This window comes from Mytilus californianus, unplaced genomic scaffold, assembly GCF_021869535.1.
Source record: "Mytilus californianus isolate M0D057914Y unplaced genomic scaffold, xbMytCali1.0.p SCAF_6, whole genome shotgun sequence".
NCBI lineage: Eukaryota > Metazoa > Mollusca > Bivalvia > Mytilida > Mytilidae > Mytilus > Mytilus californianus.
The window spans coordinates 21,011,119-21,030,900 of NW_026262712.1; the positions used below are offsets into that span (position 1 = coordinate 21,011,119).

The following is a 19,782-nucleotide window of genomic DNA, read 5'->3' on the forward strand; positions in this document are numbered from 1 at the left end:
AACGTTTTATTTCTCGTTTTCTCGTGTTTGGTTCGATGTGCGTGCTTCGTGTTTTCCCTTAATTATTTTCCGTGTTTCGTGTCGGTACTCTTATTTTCTCGTGCTTGTCCCGCATTTGATTAAAAAGTAAACCAGGACTAAGGTAGCAATAAACAGTTACGAAAACATATTAAAATTTTCCCTCATAAATTTTCCCATCCCCTTTTCATTGCCTTCTTGCAATATTAAGCTTACTGTTTGTGTCATATATGTGCATATGTATGTAATCAGAATCTTCCATAGATTTCATATCAAGTATATAAAATAGTAAAATATAATTTCTTTTTGGTGTATCCATGGCAACAATCTGCATTTTTTTGTTATAAAATAAAGCAAAAAGGGGGAAAAGATGTGACATATTTCCCCAAAATTTGACCAAAAGTAGAATTTCAATCACTTCAAGTAATACCTTTTCTGAAACTGTTTACATATATCTTTCAATAAATCCAATGAAAATCATATGTCTTTCGTCTCATTTTTTTGTAAAATTGCGTCAAAAAATTCATGTAGAAAAAAAGTGTTTGTAAACATTACATTAATTTCTGGACCGATGACCGGTCTAGCTATGAAAATACGGAGAGTCAAACAGAAAATAGCCCATAAAACATGTAAAAAATAATTCTGATGTTCTTATAAACCACCTTTGAAGGCTAAATTAGTACTCAGCTGTCTAATAATGAATTTTATTACACAATAACTTTCATATATGAAAAATCCACCGGGGCCAAAATGCGAAACCAAACTCCTAACTGTGTATTGCTACCTTAATAGTAAATCTTTTTTTTTAAATTCTCCCTTTTAACTATTTTTCTGTGTTCTGCTAGCTAAAACGAGTAAAATGGCCTTTTAATTTTTCAAAATTGGTTGAGTAATGAATATTTTATGAAGGTTAGCAGTTGACACTGAAATGCGACAAAAACTGATTTAAAGAAAGGTGCCAAGTCAAAGTGTAAAATCTTGTTTCTACCTCAATTTTTGGCAAAATCTTAAACTATACCTCTTTTGTCAGTTTTTTAATGTTGAAAATCTTTATAAGACCTCTGATGATGCAAAATTGTACAAAATTTAACAATTTCAAGCATGAAAATGTTAATCTTTATGTTTAATGTATACCAAAGACTTGATTAAAAAACTTGGTAATGGGGAATCAATTTCTTACAGCTGAATCAACTATACATTTAATATATGTCAAAATGTAACATGAAATCTTGATAAAAATAATAATTTGATATATTCGCAAGAAAAAATACAAAACATTCAATATTTAGGCTACTACATACTCCGCAATCCTTCAGAAGCAAGGGTTAAGCAAATAGAGTACAATTATAAGCCTTGTGTCAAAATGTCTAATTTTGGTTGCTAAGGACTGTAAACAATAAAATTGACATGTATTGTCATTCTTAAACACTTAATCCCTTCAGAAGTTGATTTAGAATCTAAATATCAATAGATCTGAGGTATGAAAAGTCTTAAATTATACAATTCTGAGCTTGGTAAGTATGCCTTAATAGTAAATCTTTTTTTTTAAATTCTCCCTTTTAACTATTTTTCTGTGTTCTGCTAGCTAAAATGAGTAAAATGGCCTTTTAATTTTTCAAAATTGGTTGAGTAATGAATATTTTATGAAGGTTAGCAGTTGACACTGAAATGCGACAAAAACTGATTTAAAGAAAGGTGCCAAGTCAAAGTGTAAAATCTTGTTTCTACCTCAATTTTTGGCAAAATCTTAAACTATACCTCTTTTGTCAGTTTTTTAATGTTGAAAATCTTTATAAGACCTCTGATGATGCAAAATTGTACAAAATTTAACAATTTCAAGCATGAAAATGTTAATCTTTATGTTTAATGTATACCAAAGACTTGATTAAAAAACTTGGTAATGGGGAATCAATTTCTTACAGCTGAATCAACTATACATTTAATATATGTCAAAATGTAACATGAAATCTTGATAAAAATAATAATTTGATATATTCGCAAGAAAAAATACAAAACAATTAATACAGAGGCTACTACATACTCCGCAATCCTTCAGAAGCAAGGGTTAAGCAAATAGAGTACAATTATAAGCCTTGTGTCAAAATGTCTAATTTTGGTTGCTAAGGACTGTAAACAATAAAATTGACATGTATTATAGTGTATTGTCATTCTTAAACACCTAATCCCTTCATAAGTTGATTTAGAATCTAAATATCAATAGATTTGAGGTATGAAAAGTCTTAAATTATACAATTCTGAGCTTGGTAAGTATGCCTTAATAGTAAATATTTTTCACAAATTCTCCCTTTTAACTAATTTTCTGTGTTCTGCTAGCTAAAACGAGTAAAATGGCCTTTTAATTTTTCAAAATTGGTTGAGCAATGAATATTTTATGAAGGTTAGAAGTTGACACTGTAATGCGACAAAAACTGATTTAAAGAAAGGTGCCAAGTCAAAGTGTAAAATCTTGTTTCTACCTCAATTTTTGGCAAAATCTTAAAAACTATACCTCTTTTGTCAGTTTTTTAATGTTGAAAATCTTTATAAGACCTCTGATGATGCAAAATTGTACAAAATTTAACAATTTCAAGCATGAAAATGTTAATCTTTATGTTTAATGTATACCAAAGACTTGATTAAAAAACTTGGTAATGGGGAATCAATTTCTTACAGCTGAATCAACTATACATTTAATATATGTCAAAATGTAACATGAAATCTTGATAAAAATAATAATTTGATATATTCGCAAGAAAAAATACAAAACATTCAATACTTAGGCTACTACATACTCCGCAATCCTTCAGAAGCAAGGGTTAAGCAAATAGAGTACAATTATAAGCCTTGTGTCAAAATGTCTAATTTTGGTTGCTAAGGACTGTAAACAATAAAATTGACATGTATTGTCATTCTTAAACACCTAATCCCTTCATAAGTTGATTTAGAATCTAAATATCAATAGATTTGAGGTATGAAAAGTCTTAAATTATACAATTCTGAGCTTGGTAAGTATGCCTTAATAGTAAATATTTTTTTCAAATTCTCCCTTTTAACTAATTTTCTGTGTTCTGCTAGCTAAAACGAGTAAAATGGCCTTTTAATTTTTCAAAATTGGTTGAGCAATGAATATTTTATGAAGGTTAGCAGTTGACACTGAAATGCGACAAAAACTGATTTAAAGAAAGGTGCCAAGTCAAAGTGTAAAATCTTGTTTCTACCTCAATTTTTGGCAAAATCTTAAAAACTATACCTCTTTTGTCAGTTTTTTAATGTTGAAAATCTTTATAAGACCTCTGATGATGCAAAATTGTACAAAATTTAACAATTTCAAGCATGAAAATGTTAATCTTTATGTTTAATGTATACCAAAGACTTGATTAAAAAACTTGGTAATGGGGAATCAATTTCTTACAGCTGAATCAACTATACATTTAATATATGTCAAAATGTAACATGAAATCTTGATAAAAATAATAATTTGATATATTCGCAAGAAAAAATACAAAACATTCAATACTTAGGCTACTACATACTCCGCAATCCTTCAGAAGCAAGGGTTAAGCAAATAGAGTACAATTATAAGCCTTGTGTCAAAATGTCTAATTTTGGTTGCTAAGGACTGTAAACAATAAAATTGACATGTATTGTCATTCTTAAACACTTAATCCCTTCAGAAGTTGATTTAGAATCTAAATATCAATAGATCTGAGGTATGAAAAGTCTTAAATTATACAATTCTGAGCTTGGTAAGTATGCCTTAATAGTAAATCTTTTTTTTTAAATTCTCCCTTTTAACTATTTTTCTGTGTTCTGCTAGCTAAAACGAGTAAAATGGCCTTTTAATTTTTCAAAATTGGTTGAGCAATGAATATTTTATGAAGGTTAGAAGTTGACACTGAAATGGGACAAAAACTGATTTAAAGAAAGGTGCCAAGTCAAAGTGTAAAATCTTGTTTCTACCTCAATTTTTGGCAAAATCTTAAAAACTATACCTCTTTTGTCAGTTTTTTAATGTTGAAAATCTTTATAAGACCTCTGATGATGCAAAATTGTACAAAATTTAACAATTTCAAGCATGAAAATGTTAATCTTTATGTTTAATGTATACCAAAGACTTGATTAAAAAACTTGGTAATGGGGAATCAATTTCTTACAGCTGAATCAACTATACATTTAATATATGTCAAAATGTAACATGAAATCTTGATAAAAATAATAATTTGATATATTCGCAAGAAAAAATACAAAACAATTAATACGGAGGCTACTACATACTCCGCAATCCTTCAGAAGCAAGGGTTAAGCAAATAGAGTACAATTATAAGCCTTGTGTCAAAATTTCTAATTTTGGTTGCTAAGGACTGTAAACAATAAAATTGACATGTATTGTCATTCTTAAACACTTAATCCCTTCAGAAGTTGATTTAGAATCTAAATATCAATAGATCTGAGGTATGAAAAGTCTTAAATTATACAATTCTGAGCTTGGTAAGTATGCCATAAGGTAGCAATAAACAGTTAGGAAAAAATATTTAAATTTTCCCTCATAAATTTTACCATCCCCTTTTCATTGCCTTCTTGCAATATTAAGCTTACTGTTTGTGTCATATATGTGCATATGTATGTAATCAGAATATTCCATAGATTTCATATCCAGTATATAAAATAGTAAAATATAATTTCTTTTTGGTGTATTCATGGCAACAATCTGCATTTTTTTGTTACAAAATAAAGCAAAAAGGGGGGAAAAGATGTGACATATTTCCCCAAAATTTGACCAAAAGAAGAATTTCAATCACTTCAAGTAATACCTTTTCTGAAACTGTTTACATATATCTTTCAATAAATCCAATGAAAATCATATGTCTCTCGTCTCATTTTTTTGTAAAATTGCGTCAAAAACTTCATGTAGAAAAAAAGTGTTTGTAAACATTACATTAATTTCTGGACCGATGACCGGTCTAGCTATGAAAATACGTAGAGTCAAACAGGAAATAGCCCATAAAACATGTAAAAAATAATTCTGATGTTCTTATAAACCACCTTTGAAGGCTAAATTAGTACTCAGCTGTCTAAAAATGAATTTTATTACACAATAACTTTCATATATGAAAAATCCACCGGGGGCCAAAATGCGAAACCATACTCCTAACTGTGTATTGCTACCTTAATAGTAAATCTTTTTTTTTAAATTCTCCCTTTTAACTATTTTTCTGTGTTCTGCTAGCTAAAACGAGTAAAATGGCCTTTTAATTTTTCAAAATTGGTTGAGTAATGAATATTTTATGAAGGTTAGCAGTTGACACTGAAATGCGACAAAAACTGATTTAAAGAAAGGTGCCAAGTCAAAGTGTAAAATCTTGTTTCTACATTATAGCCTAGCCAATTTAGCTCTAAAATCGCCCAACCTGCAACTAATTGCAACACAAGGTTTTTTTAGTGCAAATTATAATATAGACTTGTACTAACAACATACTAAAACTATACATTGATATAATTTGCGGAAAAGGTTATTTTGGGGTGAAATGTGTGGTTTTTAGAGAAAAAATGCTGAAAACTGGAAAAGAAGAAAAAATGTTATTTATGGTTACATTTTTAGACCTAAAGCTTGTTGAAGACAGGAAACCTTATCTTAATAGAGTATTATGTAGTCCTCTAGTTATTATTATTCATATTTAAGTAATTTTGAGGTGAAATGAGTGATATTTAGTGAAAAAACGCTGAAAACTGGAAACGTAGAAAATCTCCGTTGTTAATGGTTAATATTTTTGAAATTTGATCTATATAGAAAAAGAACATACTATTTTATGTTTTATTTGTGAAGTCCTTTAGTTATCAATATTATATTTGGGTAATTTTGGTTTAATATATGTTTTAAGACCGAAAACCCGGAAAACTGGAAATGAAGATATCTCGGTTATTGATGGTTAAAACTTTCAAATTGGAATCTTGACAGAAAATAGAGAATACTATCCGATGTTTATCTTAAGAAGCCCTATAGTTATTAGTATTTAAAAAATTGTAATTGTTGTGTAAAATGTGATTTGTAGAGAAAAATTGTGTGAAAAAATAGAAATAAAAAACTCGATTATTCATGGTTAAAACTTTTAACATAGGATCTTTATAGACAGACTATATTATCTTATGTTTATCGCATATGTATTCCTCTTGTTAACGATATCAATAATAATCAATTTGTTGTGTGAAATATTTTGTTTTAGACACTAACTACAAAACAAGAATATATCCATAGTACACGGATGCCCCACCCGCACTATCATTTTCTATGTTCAGTGGACTGTGAAATTGGGTCAAAACTCTAATTTGGCATTAAAATTAGAAAGATCTTATCATAGGGAACATTTGTACTAAGTTTCAATATGAATGGACTTCAACTTCATCAAAAAATTCCTTGACCAAAACTTTAACAAAAAATTTTAATCTGAAGCAGGACAGACGGACGAACGAACAGACGCACAGACAGAAAAACATAATGCCCCTAAGTGAGTGGCATATAAAATGAAAATTTTAAAATCTTGGTTATTTCTAGATTGATTTTTAAAAACGAAAAAATGGAGAATGGAAACAGGAAATGTGTCAAAGAGAAAACAAGGCCACTAATGGGTCTTTAACATAGCAAGTAAATCCGGCACACGGAGGTGGGCTTCAGCTGACCCCTTAATTATTTTGTACACTAGTTCAGCAAAATGGACACCACCCTAAACTCCAGTACATACAAATGAACCAAAATTATTACAAAAAAAAAAACACACACAAGACAAACAAAGGCTAGAGGTTCCTGACTTGGGATAGGTGCAATAATGTGGCAGGGGTAAAACATGTTGTTTGAGAACTCAACCCTCCCCTAGTTTCTCTAGACAACATAGAATAAACAAACACACAGTAAAACTCAGTTTTAAATATGTGCATTTCGTGGAAGTTTGAAATTTTATCTTATATTTCGGTTATGATTTTTAGTAATTATAGTTTTACGTGTAGGTATAATAAACAAAAAATTCGTAAGGGTTCCGCGGAACCCAGTGTCTCGCCTACTTTTGCTGTTGCAAAATCGCAGGCTCAACAAAAATAAGGAGAAAAATTAATAAAATATATTCCTCTCTATACTATCTTTTGATTGTAAGTAGCTTCTGCCCAAGTTTGGTAAAAGTCCAGGATAGTTTATGATTCTAAAAAATTCGTAAGGGTTCCGCGGAACCCAGTGTCTCGCCTACTTTTGCTGTTAATCGCAGGCTCAACAAAAAAGAGGAAAAAAATAAATAAAAATATTCCTCTCTATACTATCTTTTGATTGTTAGTAGCTTCTGTCCAAGTTTGGTAAAAATCCAGGATAGTTTGTAAATCTAATAAATGTTTTAAAAACTTAAACTGCAGACTGTATGTAATGTTAACTGGAAGAAAAACAAAGTCCATTTATAAGTAAAATACGGAAAAAATCAAACAAAATTTTAACAAAATTTCCTTCTAGATACTAGCTTTTAATCATAAACAAGCTTCTGTCCATGTTTGGTACAAATCCAGGATAGTTTAAGAAAGTTGTTAAAATTTTAAAAACTTTAACCACTGAGTGAATGTAATGTTAACTGGCAGAAAAACTAAGTCCATTTATAAGTAAAATACGGAAAAAATGGATTTTTTTTTTTACAAAATTTACTTCTGGATACTATCTTATGATCATAAACAAGCTTCTTTCCATGTTTGGTAGAAATCCAGGATAGTTTAAGAAAGTTATTAAAATTTCAAAAACTTCAACCACAGAGTGAATGTAATGTTTCTTGGCAGAAAAACTAAGTCCATTTATAAGTAAAATACGGAAAAAATGGATTTTTTTTTTTACAAAATTTACTTCTGGATACTATCTTATGATCATAAACAAGCTTCTTTCCAAGTTTGGTAGAAATCCAGGATAGTTTAAGAAAGTTATTAAAATTTCAAAAACTTTAACCACAGAGTGAATGTAATGTTTCTTGGCAGAAAAACTAAGTCCATTTATAAGTAAAATACGGAAAAAATGGAATTTTTTTTTACAAAATTTACTTTTGAATATTATCTTATGATCATAAACAAGCTTCTGTCAAAGTTTGGTAGAAATCCAGGATAGTTTAAGAAAGTTATTAAAATTTCAAAAACTTTAACCACAGAGTGAATATTTGTGGACGCCGCCGACGACGACGACGACGACGACGACGACGACGCCGACGGAATGTAGGATCGCTATGTCTCGCTTTTTCGACAAAAGTCGAAGGCTCGACAAAAATGTTTTAAAAACTTAAACTGCAGACTGTAATGTTAACTGGAAGATAAACTAAGTCCATTTATAAGTAAAATACGGAAAAAATTGAACAAGATTTTAACAAAATTTCCTTCTAGATATTAGCTTTTGATCATGAACAAGCTTCTGTCCATGTTTGGTACAAATCCAAGATAGTTTAAGAAAGTTATTAAAATTTCAAAAACTTTAACCACAGAGTGAATGTAATGTAAACTGGCAGAAAAACTAAGTCCATTTATAAGTAAAATACGGACAAAATGGATTTGTTTTTTACAAAATTTACTTTTGAATATTATCTTATGATCATAAACAAGCTTCTGTCCAAGTTTGGTAGAAATCTAGGATAGTTTGAGAAAGTTATTAAAATTTCAAAAACTTTAACCACAGAGTGAATATTTGTGGACGCCGCCGACGACGACGACGACGCCGACGGAATGTAGGATCGCTATAAATGAATAAATAAATAAATAAATAAATAATCTTTATTTCAAGAGGATAATCCCATTAGTTAAAACTAATCTTCCTGAGAGTCCTCAAAATAATAATAACATATTTATAAGTACATACAATATTATAATGATATATTATACACAATATACAATTGTATCTAGATAATAATGAAAAAGCATATTAATTTGCACAATTGATGAAAAATTTGTAACATTTTGTTTTAAAAGATACAAGTGTATTACTCATTTTTATTTCATTTGGTAAACTCTTCCATATTTGAGAACCTGAATATGTAAATGTTTTCTTTAAACAGTTTGTTTTTGGTTTCGGAAGATTTAATAGTTTTTCATCAGCCGAACGTAAATTATAATTCTGATTACCAATAAAATGAAAGTTTTCTTGTAAATAGTTAGGAACCATATCATTTAATGATTTAAATACAAGTATTGCCTTTTGATATTGAATGCGTTTTTCCACATTTAACCAGTTTAAACTATTAAACAACAAACTGGATGATGTCATTATGTCAGCTCGACAAAAATGATTGTGTTCAAAAATAACTGTAAATCAGTTTGGTTACTGACTTGATTTTATCATGTTAATTGCTGGAAAATTCATTTTTCTAGTGTCCTTGCATCGTCATTGACTGTAGTCCTTTTTGTGTATTTTTTCATTAGCTACTTTTACAATATTTGAATTGCATAAAGTCACAGTTAAACACAGACGATGTGATTGCAGATTTCTCTTAATGTGTTGCTTATTTTATTTAGCAAGCTCTATCAATATCCACGTTTAATTTCAGATATATAAGCTTTTTAAATTTAGGAACATATACTAGTTCACTGAATTAGCATTAAAAGAGGGGCAAAAGATACCAGAGGGACAGTCAAACTCATAGATCAAAAATTAAATGATATTGTTTAATGCAATTTCAAGAGCAGCTTTGTCAATACGATTATAAGTTTACCTCAAGAGCTTGAATCTAAATAGTAATTGTACTAAAGTGGTCCAATTTTGGATGTTGAAAATGAGATAAGCACTGTTGAATGAATTAATGGGATCACTTCCTGGAGGAAGTGTTAATAGGAACAGCGCCTTGTGTGTGTACCCTATCAACCTGCATGTATGTGGTGGTCTGAAACATCAACCAAATGGTAATGACAAAGAACTAACATGGGTTGTCTGCTATGTGAAAATATTATGGTCAAAGATATAAATATACTTACTAGTATATAAAGAAAAAACATTACCAAGTTCTTTATTTAATATATCTCATTGAATTAATTTAATAAAAGATAATCAGCTTAGGCTAAGAACTGTAAAAAAATGATCATGCATCATCTGTGTATGAATCAAAATTTGTAGTGTCTGTGGGCGACTTTGATGGCCAGAGATAGCGTTTAGATAGTCATGTCTTATCTGAAAGTATGTCTGTTGGTTTTTGTTAATCGTTTGGGTTGCTTTCTCGTTGACTTTAAAAACCTCAAATCTCTCTTTATTCATAAATATACTCTATTACAGATATATCAATGTTAAAGACGCTGTTTTCTGCTTCCGGAATGCTGACCTGTATTCAACTCATTTAAACGAAACTATAAAAATATTTTAAAAAATACACCTCATGCCAAAGAATATAAATGTTTAAGGTTTATGGTCCACTAAACTCTATCAGTGATCTCTTGATAGTAAGTTTGATTGCTTGCCAATGAAACCACCACTTATTATAAAATCTCCCCACTTTAAAAACATAAGAAGATGTTGTATGATTACCAATGAGAAAACTTTCCACAAGAGATATCAATGATGTGGGTGTGGATGTAAACAACTATAGCTCATCGTCAAAATATAAAACAAGTCAAACGAGAAACTCAAAGGCCTGATTCATGTTAAAACAATAAACGGAAAAACAAATATGACAGACAGCAAACAATAACAACCAAGTAATAAAGGGCCACTGACTTGTGATGATCATATTCATAGTGTGCAGGGTTAACCCTGTTTGCGAGCACTCAACCCTCCAATAATCAGGAACAGTTTTTATTTAGGGGCCGGCTGAGGACCACCTCCTGGTGCGGGATTTTCTCGTTGCGTTGAAGACCCATTTGTGGCCTTCAGCTGTTATCTGCTCTTGATCTGGTCGGGTTGTTGTCTCTTTGACATACAGTATTCCCCATTTCCATTCTCAATTTTATTTAAATAGCAAACAACGTAAGAACAAATTGAAAAAAACAGTTGGAAAGGGTTCAACTCAAAAAGATCAGCACGGAGTATATGACCAATTAACAAAAAGACACTGAGTTCTCATAGCTAGTTCAAAGCTTAGTAATTACAGTTGATGAATAAATACTGTTGGCACCGACTAAAATATAAATAAGTAATGTAACACATCCGATTAGTAACCAAAGTGAAACGTGGATTCAGTGTTACAGTCAAAGCTTTATTTATATGGTGTGTGAGTACTGAGATCGTCGCAAATTACATGAGTAGCTATTTGCTTCGAGGAGCCTGAAATTTTCATTTGTGAAAAAATATTTAACATAAAATCATTTAACACTCATCATTCTTATTTTTTTATGAAACATTGTTGAATTCTAAATCTTAACATGTTTATTCCAGAAGGTAAATGAAAAAAAATATATTGTTTTCTTTCTAAAGTTGTGGGGAAAAAAATACATTAAAGACTTTGAATCTTGCAATAACATTTTTTTTATAAAGAACAAAACATGACTTTCTGGAACCCCTCCCCCAACAAAAAATTAACTGTCTGTGCCTTTAACACAGGGGCAGAATTCTTTCAAATACCAAGTAAGAATGTGACTAAGTTGGTAACTCTAATTCAGCACAGTTTTCCATTTATAGGTTACTTACCAACACTATTTTGGGGAATTAGATTCTTGGATTGTAAAATAGCAGAACACAATCTCGGTCTATATCCTTATTCAAATATACAAATTTTGAGACAGGAAAGTGATTCATTTGTAATATTATTCTTTCAAATTGAAATAATTATGTATTGTATTGTATTATTTCAACTGTTTGAAAAACTACAGAACATTTTTTGTATAATTTAATTTTTTTCAACTTTGGGAAATAAGGGGAAGCAACTCATATAACATTACTTTAACTACTAAACATTTTTATAAATTACACCACTTTCCGCAAAACATATTTTTGTATAGTTTTAGTATGTTATTCATAGATAGTAACAGACTTGTTTTTCAGAGAAAAACTTTGTGTTGCAATTAGTTGCAGGTTGTTCACTAAATTGACTAGACTATTAAAACCTATACCTCTTTTGTCAGTTTTTATACGACCGCAAAAAAATTTTTGTGGTCGTATATTGGTATGACGTTGGCGTCGTCGTCGTCCGGCGTCGTCGTCGTCGTCGTCGTCGTCGTCGTCGTCGTCGTCGTCCGGCGTCGTCCGGCGTCGTCCGAAGACACATTGGTTTTCGCACCCTAACTTTAGTTTAAGTGAATGGATCTTTATGAAATGTTACCACAAGGTTCAATACCACAAAAGGAAGGTTGGGATTGATTTTGGGGGTTATGGTAATAACAGTAAAGGAATTAGGGGCCAAAAAGGGGCCAAAAATAAGCATTTTTGTAACTTCCAGACATAACTTGTGTGTTAGTGTATGGATCTCTCTGACATTGTACCACAAGGTTCCATATCACTAAAGGAATGCTGGGATTGATTTTGGGGGTAATTGCCTCCAAATTTTAGGAATTAGGGGCCAAAAAAGGGGCAAAAAACAAGCATTTTTCTAGTTTCATGACAATAACTTGTGTGTAAGTGTATGGATCTTTCTGAAATTGTACTACAAGGTTCCATATCACAAAGGGAAAGCTGGGTTTGAGTTTGGGGGTAATTGCCCTAAACGTTTAGGAATTTGGGGCCAAAAAGGGGCCAAAAAACACATTTTTTTCTAGTTTCCAGACAATAACTTGTGTTCAAGTGTATGGATCTCTCTGAAATTGTACTGCAAGGTACCATACCACAAAGGGAAGGCTTGGATTGAGTTTGGGGGTGATGAATCATAATGGGGGTTCAAAAAATTTTGGGGGGGGATTTATTTTTTTTTCCTTTTTTTTCTTTTTTTCCTTTTTTGTTTCTTTTAAAATTTTCCATTTTAAGTTGGTTATTTCTGATTTATATTTAAAATCAAATAATAATGATATGGTAGGAGATACACACCAAACAGGATGTGTAAATTATTATATAATAAGTATTGTGCAATAGCAAGAAATTTTCAATTGCACAGTATTGCGCAATAGCAAGAAATCTTCAATTGCACAGTATTGCGCAATAGCAAGAAATCTTCAATTGCACAGTATTGCGCAATAGCAAGAAATATCCAATAGCACAATATTGCGCAATAGCAAGAAATTGTCAATTGTACAGTATTGCGCAATAGCAAGAAATATTTAATAGCACAGGATTGTGCAAAAGAAGATACTTCCTATAAATTGCTTATTTCTTGACCAATTTCAATGGGGTTTTATTCTTGATTTCATTGGGTTCTTTAATATGCTGAATCTAACCGTGTATTTAGTTTTTGGATTTTGAGCCCCGTTTTTAAATTGGTCCACATTGAGGTCCAAAGGGTCCAAAATTAAACTTTGTTTGATTTCATCAAAAATTGAATTATTGGGGTTCTTTGATATGCCAAATCTAACTGTGTATTTAGATTCTTAAATTTTGGTTCCGTTTTCAAATTGGTCTACATTAAGGTCCAAAGGGTCCAAAATTAAACTTAGTTTGATTTTAACAAAAATTGAATTCTTAGGGTTCTTTGATATGCTGAATCTAAACATGTATTTAGATTTTTGATTATGGGCCCAGTTTTCAAGTTGGTCCAAATCAGGGTCCAAAATTAAACTTTGTTTGATTTCAACAAAAATTGAATATATGGGGTTCTTTGATATGCTGAATCTAACCATGTATTTAGATTTTTGATTTTTGGGCCCCGTTATCAACTTTGTCCACATTGAGGTCAAAAGGGTCCAAAATTAAACTTTGTTTGATTTCATCAAAAATTAAATTATTGGGGTTCTTTGATATGCCGAATCTAACCGTGTATTTAGATTCTTAATTTTTGGTTCCGTTTTCAAATTGGTCTACATTAAGATCCAAAGGGTCCAAAATTAAACTTAGTTTGATTTTAACAAAAATTGAATTCTTAGGGTTCTTTGATATGCTGAATCTAAACATGTATTTAGATTTTTGATTATGGGCCCAGTTTTCAAGTTGGTCCAAATCGGGGTCCAAAATTAAACTTTGTTTGATTTCAACAAAAATTGAATATATGGGGTTCTTTGATATGCTGAATCTAACCATGTATTTAGATTTTTGATTTTTGGGCCCCGTTATCAACTTTGTCCACATTGAGGTCAAAAGGGTCCAAAATTAAACTTTGTTTGATTTCATCAAAAATTGAATTCTTGGGGTTCTTTGATATGCTGAATCTAACCATGTATTTAGATTTTGGATATTGGACCATAATAGGTGAATGTCCAATTTAAAATTTTTAAGTTCTTAGACCACATTCAATCTGTGTTAGAAACCTATGCTGTGTCAAATATTTAATCACAATCCAAATCCAAAGCTGTATCAAGCTTGAATGTTGTGTCCATACTTCCCCCAACTGTTCAGGGTTCGACCTCTGCGGTCGTATCAAGCTGCGCCCTGCGGAGCATTTTATTTAATGTTGAAAATCTTTATAAGACCTCTGATGATGCAAAATTGTACAAAATTTAACAATTTCAAGCATGAAAATGTTAATCTTTATGTTTAATGTATACCAAAGACTTGATTAAAAAACTTGGTAATGGGGAATCAATTTCTTACAGCTGAATCAACTATACATTTAATATATGTCAAAATGTAACATGAAATCTTGATAAAAATAATAATTTGATATATTCGCAAGAAAAAATACAAAACATTCAATACTTAGGCTACTACATACTCCGCAATCCTTCAGAAGCAAGGGTTAAGCAAATAGAGTACAATTATAAGCCTTGTGTCAAAATGTCTAATTTTGGTTGCTAAGGACTGTAAACAATAAAATTGACATGTATTGTCATTCTTAAACACCTAATCCCTTCATAAGTTGATTTAGAATCTAAATATCAATAGATTTGAGGTATGAAAAGTCTTAAATTATACAATTCTGAGCTTGGTAAGTATGCCTAAATAGTAAATATTTTTTTCAAATTCTCCCTTTTAACTAATTTTCTGTGTTCTGCTAACTAAAACGAGTAAAATGGCCTTTTAATTTTTCAAAATTGGTTGAGCAATGAATATTTTATGAAGGTTAGCAGTTGACACTGAAATGCGACAAAAACTGATTTAAAGAAAGGTGCCAAGTCAAAGTGTAGAATCTTGTTTCTACCTCAATTTTTGGCAAAATCTTAAAAACTATACCTCTTTTGTCAGTTTTTTAATGTTGAAAATCTTTATAAGACCTCTGATGATGCAAAATTGTACAAAATTTAACAATTTCAAGCATGAAAATGTTAATCTTTATGTTTAATGTATACCAAAGACTTGATTAAAAAACTTGGTAATGGGGAATCAATTTCTTACAGCTGAATCAACTATACATTTAATATATGTCAAAATGTAACATGAAATCTTGATAAAAATAATAATTTGATATATTCGCAAGAAAAAATACAAAACATTCAATACCTAGGCTACTACATACTCCGCAATCTTTCAGAAGCAAGGGTTAAGCAAATAGAGTACAATTATAAGCCTTGTGTCAAAATGTCTAATTTTGGTTGCTAAGGACTGTAAACAATAAAATTGACATGTATTGTCATTCTTAAACACTTAATCCCTTCAGAAGTTGATTTAGAATCTAAATATCAATAGATCTGAGGTATGAAAAGTCTTAAATTATACAATTCTGAGCTTGGTAAGTATGCCTTAATAGTAAATCTTTTTCTTTAAATTCTCCCTTTTAACTATTTTTCTGTGTTCTGCTAGCTAAAACGAGTAAAATGGCCTTTTAATTTTTCAAAATTGGTTGAGTAATGAATATTTTATGAAGGTTAGCAGTTGACACTGAAATGCGACAAAAACTGATTTAAAGAAAGGTGCCAAGTCAAAGTGTAAAATCTTGTTTCTACCTCAATTTTTGGCAAAATCTTAAACTATACCTCTTTTGTCAGTTTTTTAATGTTGAAAATCTTTATAAGACCTCTGATGATGCAAAATTGTACAAAATTTAACAATTTCAAGCATGAAAATGTTAATCTTTATGTTTAATGTATACCAAAGACTTGATTAAAAAACTTGGTAATGGGGAATCAATTTCTTACAGCTGAATCAACTATACATTTAATATATGTCAAAATGTAACATGAAATCTTGATAAAAATAATAATTTGATATATTCGCAAGAAAAAATACAAAACATTCAATACCTAGGCTACTACATACTCCGCAATCTTTCAGAAGCAAGGGTTAAGCAAATAGAGTACAATTATAAGCCTTGTGTCAAAATGTCTAATTTTGGTTGCTAAGGACTGTAAACAATAAAATTGACATGTATTGTCATTCTTAAACACCTAATACCTTCATAAGTTGATTTAGAATCTAAATATCAATAGATTTGAGGTATGAAAAGTCTTAAATTATACAATTCTGAGCTTGGTAAGTATGCCTTAATAGTAAATATTTTTCACAAATTCTCCCTTTTAACTAATTTTCTGTGTTCTGCTAGCTAAAACGAGTAAAATGGCCTTTTAATTTTTCAAAATTGGTTGAGCAATGAATATTTTATGAAGGTTAGAAGTTGACACTGAAATGCGACAAAAACTGATTTAAAGAAAGGTGCCAAGTCAAAGTGTAAAATCTTGTTTCTACCTCAATTTTTGGCAAAATCTTAAACTATACCACCCCCAAGGGTGACTGGGGAATAGAAGTATGGTCACCATTGGTCTTCCTCCGACCGGCAGTAAAACCCGTGCTAAAGTGGGGCGTCCGTTAGGCTGTGCGGGATGTACAAATTTGCAGCCACGTCCGGTCAGAATGGGGACGTTAAATCCGATGCCTCGTGTAAAGAGAGTGCCACGCTCTTTGCACGTTAAGAACCCTTGCAACAACTCTTTGAGGGGTCCGTAGGTGACCTGTTGCAAGGCTAAATTTCTGTCCCTATCCAATATACCCTCATTTCCCGTGGCAGTCTAAATTTCTCCGACCTTAATCCCTTAATCTATTACAGAACCTACCTATTGTATTTATTGTGAACTTGTTCTCGTCCTGAATATGCATGAAATATTTGCCACTGGACGTTAAGCAACCAACAATCAATCAATCAATTAAACTATACCTCTTTTGTCAGTTTTTTAATGTTGAAAATCTTTATAAGACCTCTGATGATGCAAAATTGTACAAAATTTCACAATTTCAAGCATGAAAATGTTAATCTTTATGTTTAATGTATACCAAAGACTTGATTAAAAAACTTGGTAATGGGGAATCAATTTCTTACAGCTGAATCAACTATACATTTAATATATGTCAAAATGTAACATGAAATCTTGATAAAAATAATAATTTGATATATTTGCAAGAAAAAATACAAAACATTCAATACTTAGGCTACTACATACTCCGCAATCCTTCAGAAGCAAGGGTTAAGCAAATAGAGTACAATTATAAGCCTTGTGTCAAAATGTCTAATTTTGGTTGCTAAGGACTGTAAACAATAAAATTGACATGTATTGTCATTCTTAAACACCTAATCCCTTCATAAGTTGATTTAGAATCTAAATATCAATAGATTTGAGGTATGAAAAGTCTTAAATTATACAATTCTGAGCTTGGTAAGTATGCCTTAATAGTAAATATTTTTTTCAAATTCTCCCTTTTAACTAATTTTCTGTGTTCTGCTAGCTAAAACGAGTAAAATGGCCTTTTAATTTTTCAAAATTGGTTGAGCAATGAATATTTTATGAAGGTTAGCAGTTGACACTGAAATGCGACAAAAACTGATTTAAAGAAAGGTGCCAAGTCAAAATGTAAAATCTTGTTTCTACCTCAATTTTTGGCAAAATCTTAAACTATACCTCTTTTGTCAGTTTTTTAATGTTGAAAATCTTTATAAGACCTCTGATGATGCAAAATTGTACAAAATTTAACAATTTCAAGCATGAAAATGTTAATCTTTATGTTTAATGTATACCAAAGACTTGATTAAAAAACTTGGTAATGGGGAATCAATTTCTTACAGCTGAATCAACTATACATTTAATATATGTCAAAATGTAACATGAAATCTTGATAAAAATAATAATTTGATATATTCGCAAGAAAAAATACAAAACAATTAATACGGAGGCTACTACATACTCCGCAATCCTTCAGAAGCAAGGGTTAAGCAAATAGAGTACAATTATAAGCCTTGTGTCAAAATGTCTAATTTTGGTTGCTAAGGACTGTAAACAATAAAATTGACATGTATTGTCATTCTTAAACACCTAATCCCTTCATAAGTTGATTTAGAATCTAAATATCAATAGATTTGAGGTATGAAAAGTCTTAAATTATACAATTCTGAGCTTGGTAAGTATGCCTTAATAGTAAATATTTTTCACAAATTCTCCCTTTTAACTAATTTTCTGTGTTCTGCTAGCTAAAACGAGTAAAATGGCCTTTTAATTTTTCAAAATTGGTTGAGCAATGAATATTTTATGAAGGTTAGCAGTTGACACTGAAATGCGACAAAAACTGATTTAAAGAAAGGTGCCAAGTCAAAGTGTAAAATCTTGTTTCTACCTCAATTTTTGGCAAAATCTTAAAAACTATACCTCTTTTGTCAGTTTTTTAATGTTGAAAATCTTTATAAGACCTCTGATGATGCAAAATTGTACAAAATTTAACAATTTCAAGCATGAAAATGTTAATCTTTATGTTTAATGTATACCAAAGACTTGATTAAAAAACTTGGTAATGGGGAATCAATTTCTTACAGCTGAATCAACTATACATTTAATATATGTCAAAATGTAACATGAAATCTTGATAAAAATAATAATTTGATATATTCGCAAGAAAAAATACAAAACAATTAATACGGAGGCTACTACATACTCCGCAATCCTTCAGAAGCAAGGGTTAAGCAAATAGAGTACAATTATAAGCCTTGTGTCAAAATTTCTAATTTTGGTTGCTAAGGACTGTAAACAATAAAATTGACATGTATTGTCATTCTTAAACACTTAATCCCTTCAGAAGTTGATTTAGAATCTAAATATCAATAGATCTGAGGTATGAAAAGTCTTAAATTATACAATTCTGAGCTTGGTAAGTATGCCATAAGGTAGCAATAAACAGTTAGGAAAAAATATTTAAATTTTCCCTCATAAATTTTACCATCCCCTTTTCATTGCCTTCTTGCAATATTAAGCTTACTGTTTGTGTCATATATGTGCATATGTATGTAATCAGAATATTCCATAGATTTCATATCCAGTATATAAAATAGTAAAATATAATTTCTTTTTGGTGTATCCATGGCAACAATCTGCATTTTTTTGTTATAAAATAAAGCAAAAAGGGGGGAAAAGATGTGACATATTTCCCCAAAATTTGACCAAAAGAAGAATTTCAATCACTTCAAGTAATACCTTTTCTGAAACTGTTTACATATATCTTTCAATAAATCCAATGAAAATCATATGTCTCTCGTCTCATTTTTTTGTAAAATTGCGTCAAAAACTTCATGTAGAAAAAAAGTGTTTGTAAACATTACATTAATTTCTGGACCGATGACCGGTCTAGCTATGAAAATACGTAGAGTCAAACAGGAAATAGCCCATAAAACATGTAAAAAATAATTCTGATGTTCTTATAAACCACCTTTGAAGGCTAAATTAGTACTCAGCTGTCTAAAAATGAATTTTATTACACAATAACTTTCATATATGAAAAATCCACCGGGGGCCAAAATGCGAAACCATACTCCTAACTGTGTATTGCTACCTTAATAGTAAATCTTTTTTTTTAAA

General features: G+C 30.5%; 1 long non-coding RNA gene across 1 annotated transcript; it reads right to left on the reverse strand.

Annotated features, from left to right (window-relative positions):
• Window positions 1–904: 904 nt before the first annotated feature.
• Window positions 905–19,543, reverse strand: LOC127705281 (uncharacterized). Its single transcript, XR_007983809.1, has 4 exons — window positions 18,994–19,543; window positions 17,370–17,513; window positions 15,156–15,454; window positions 905–1,006 (listed from the first exon to the last, which is right to left on the reverse strand). It is a non-coding gene; the product is annotated as an uncharacterized LOC127705281 (long non-coding RNA).
• Window positions 19,544–19,782: the final 239 nt, after the last annotated feature.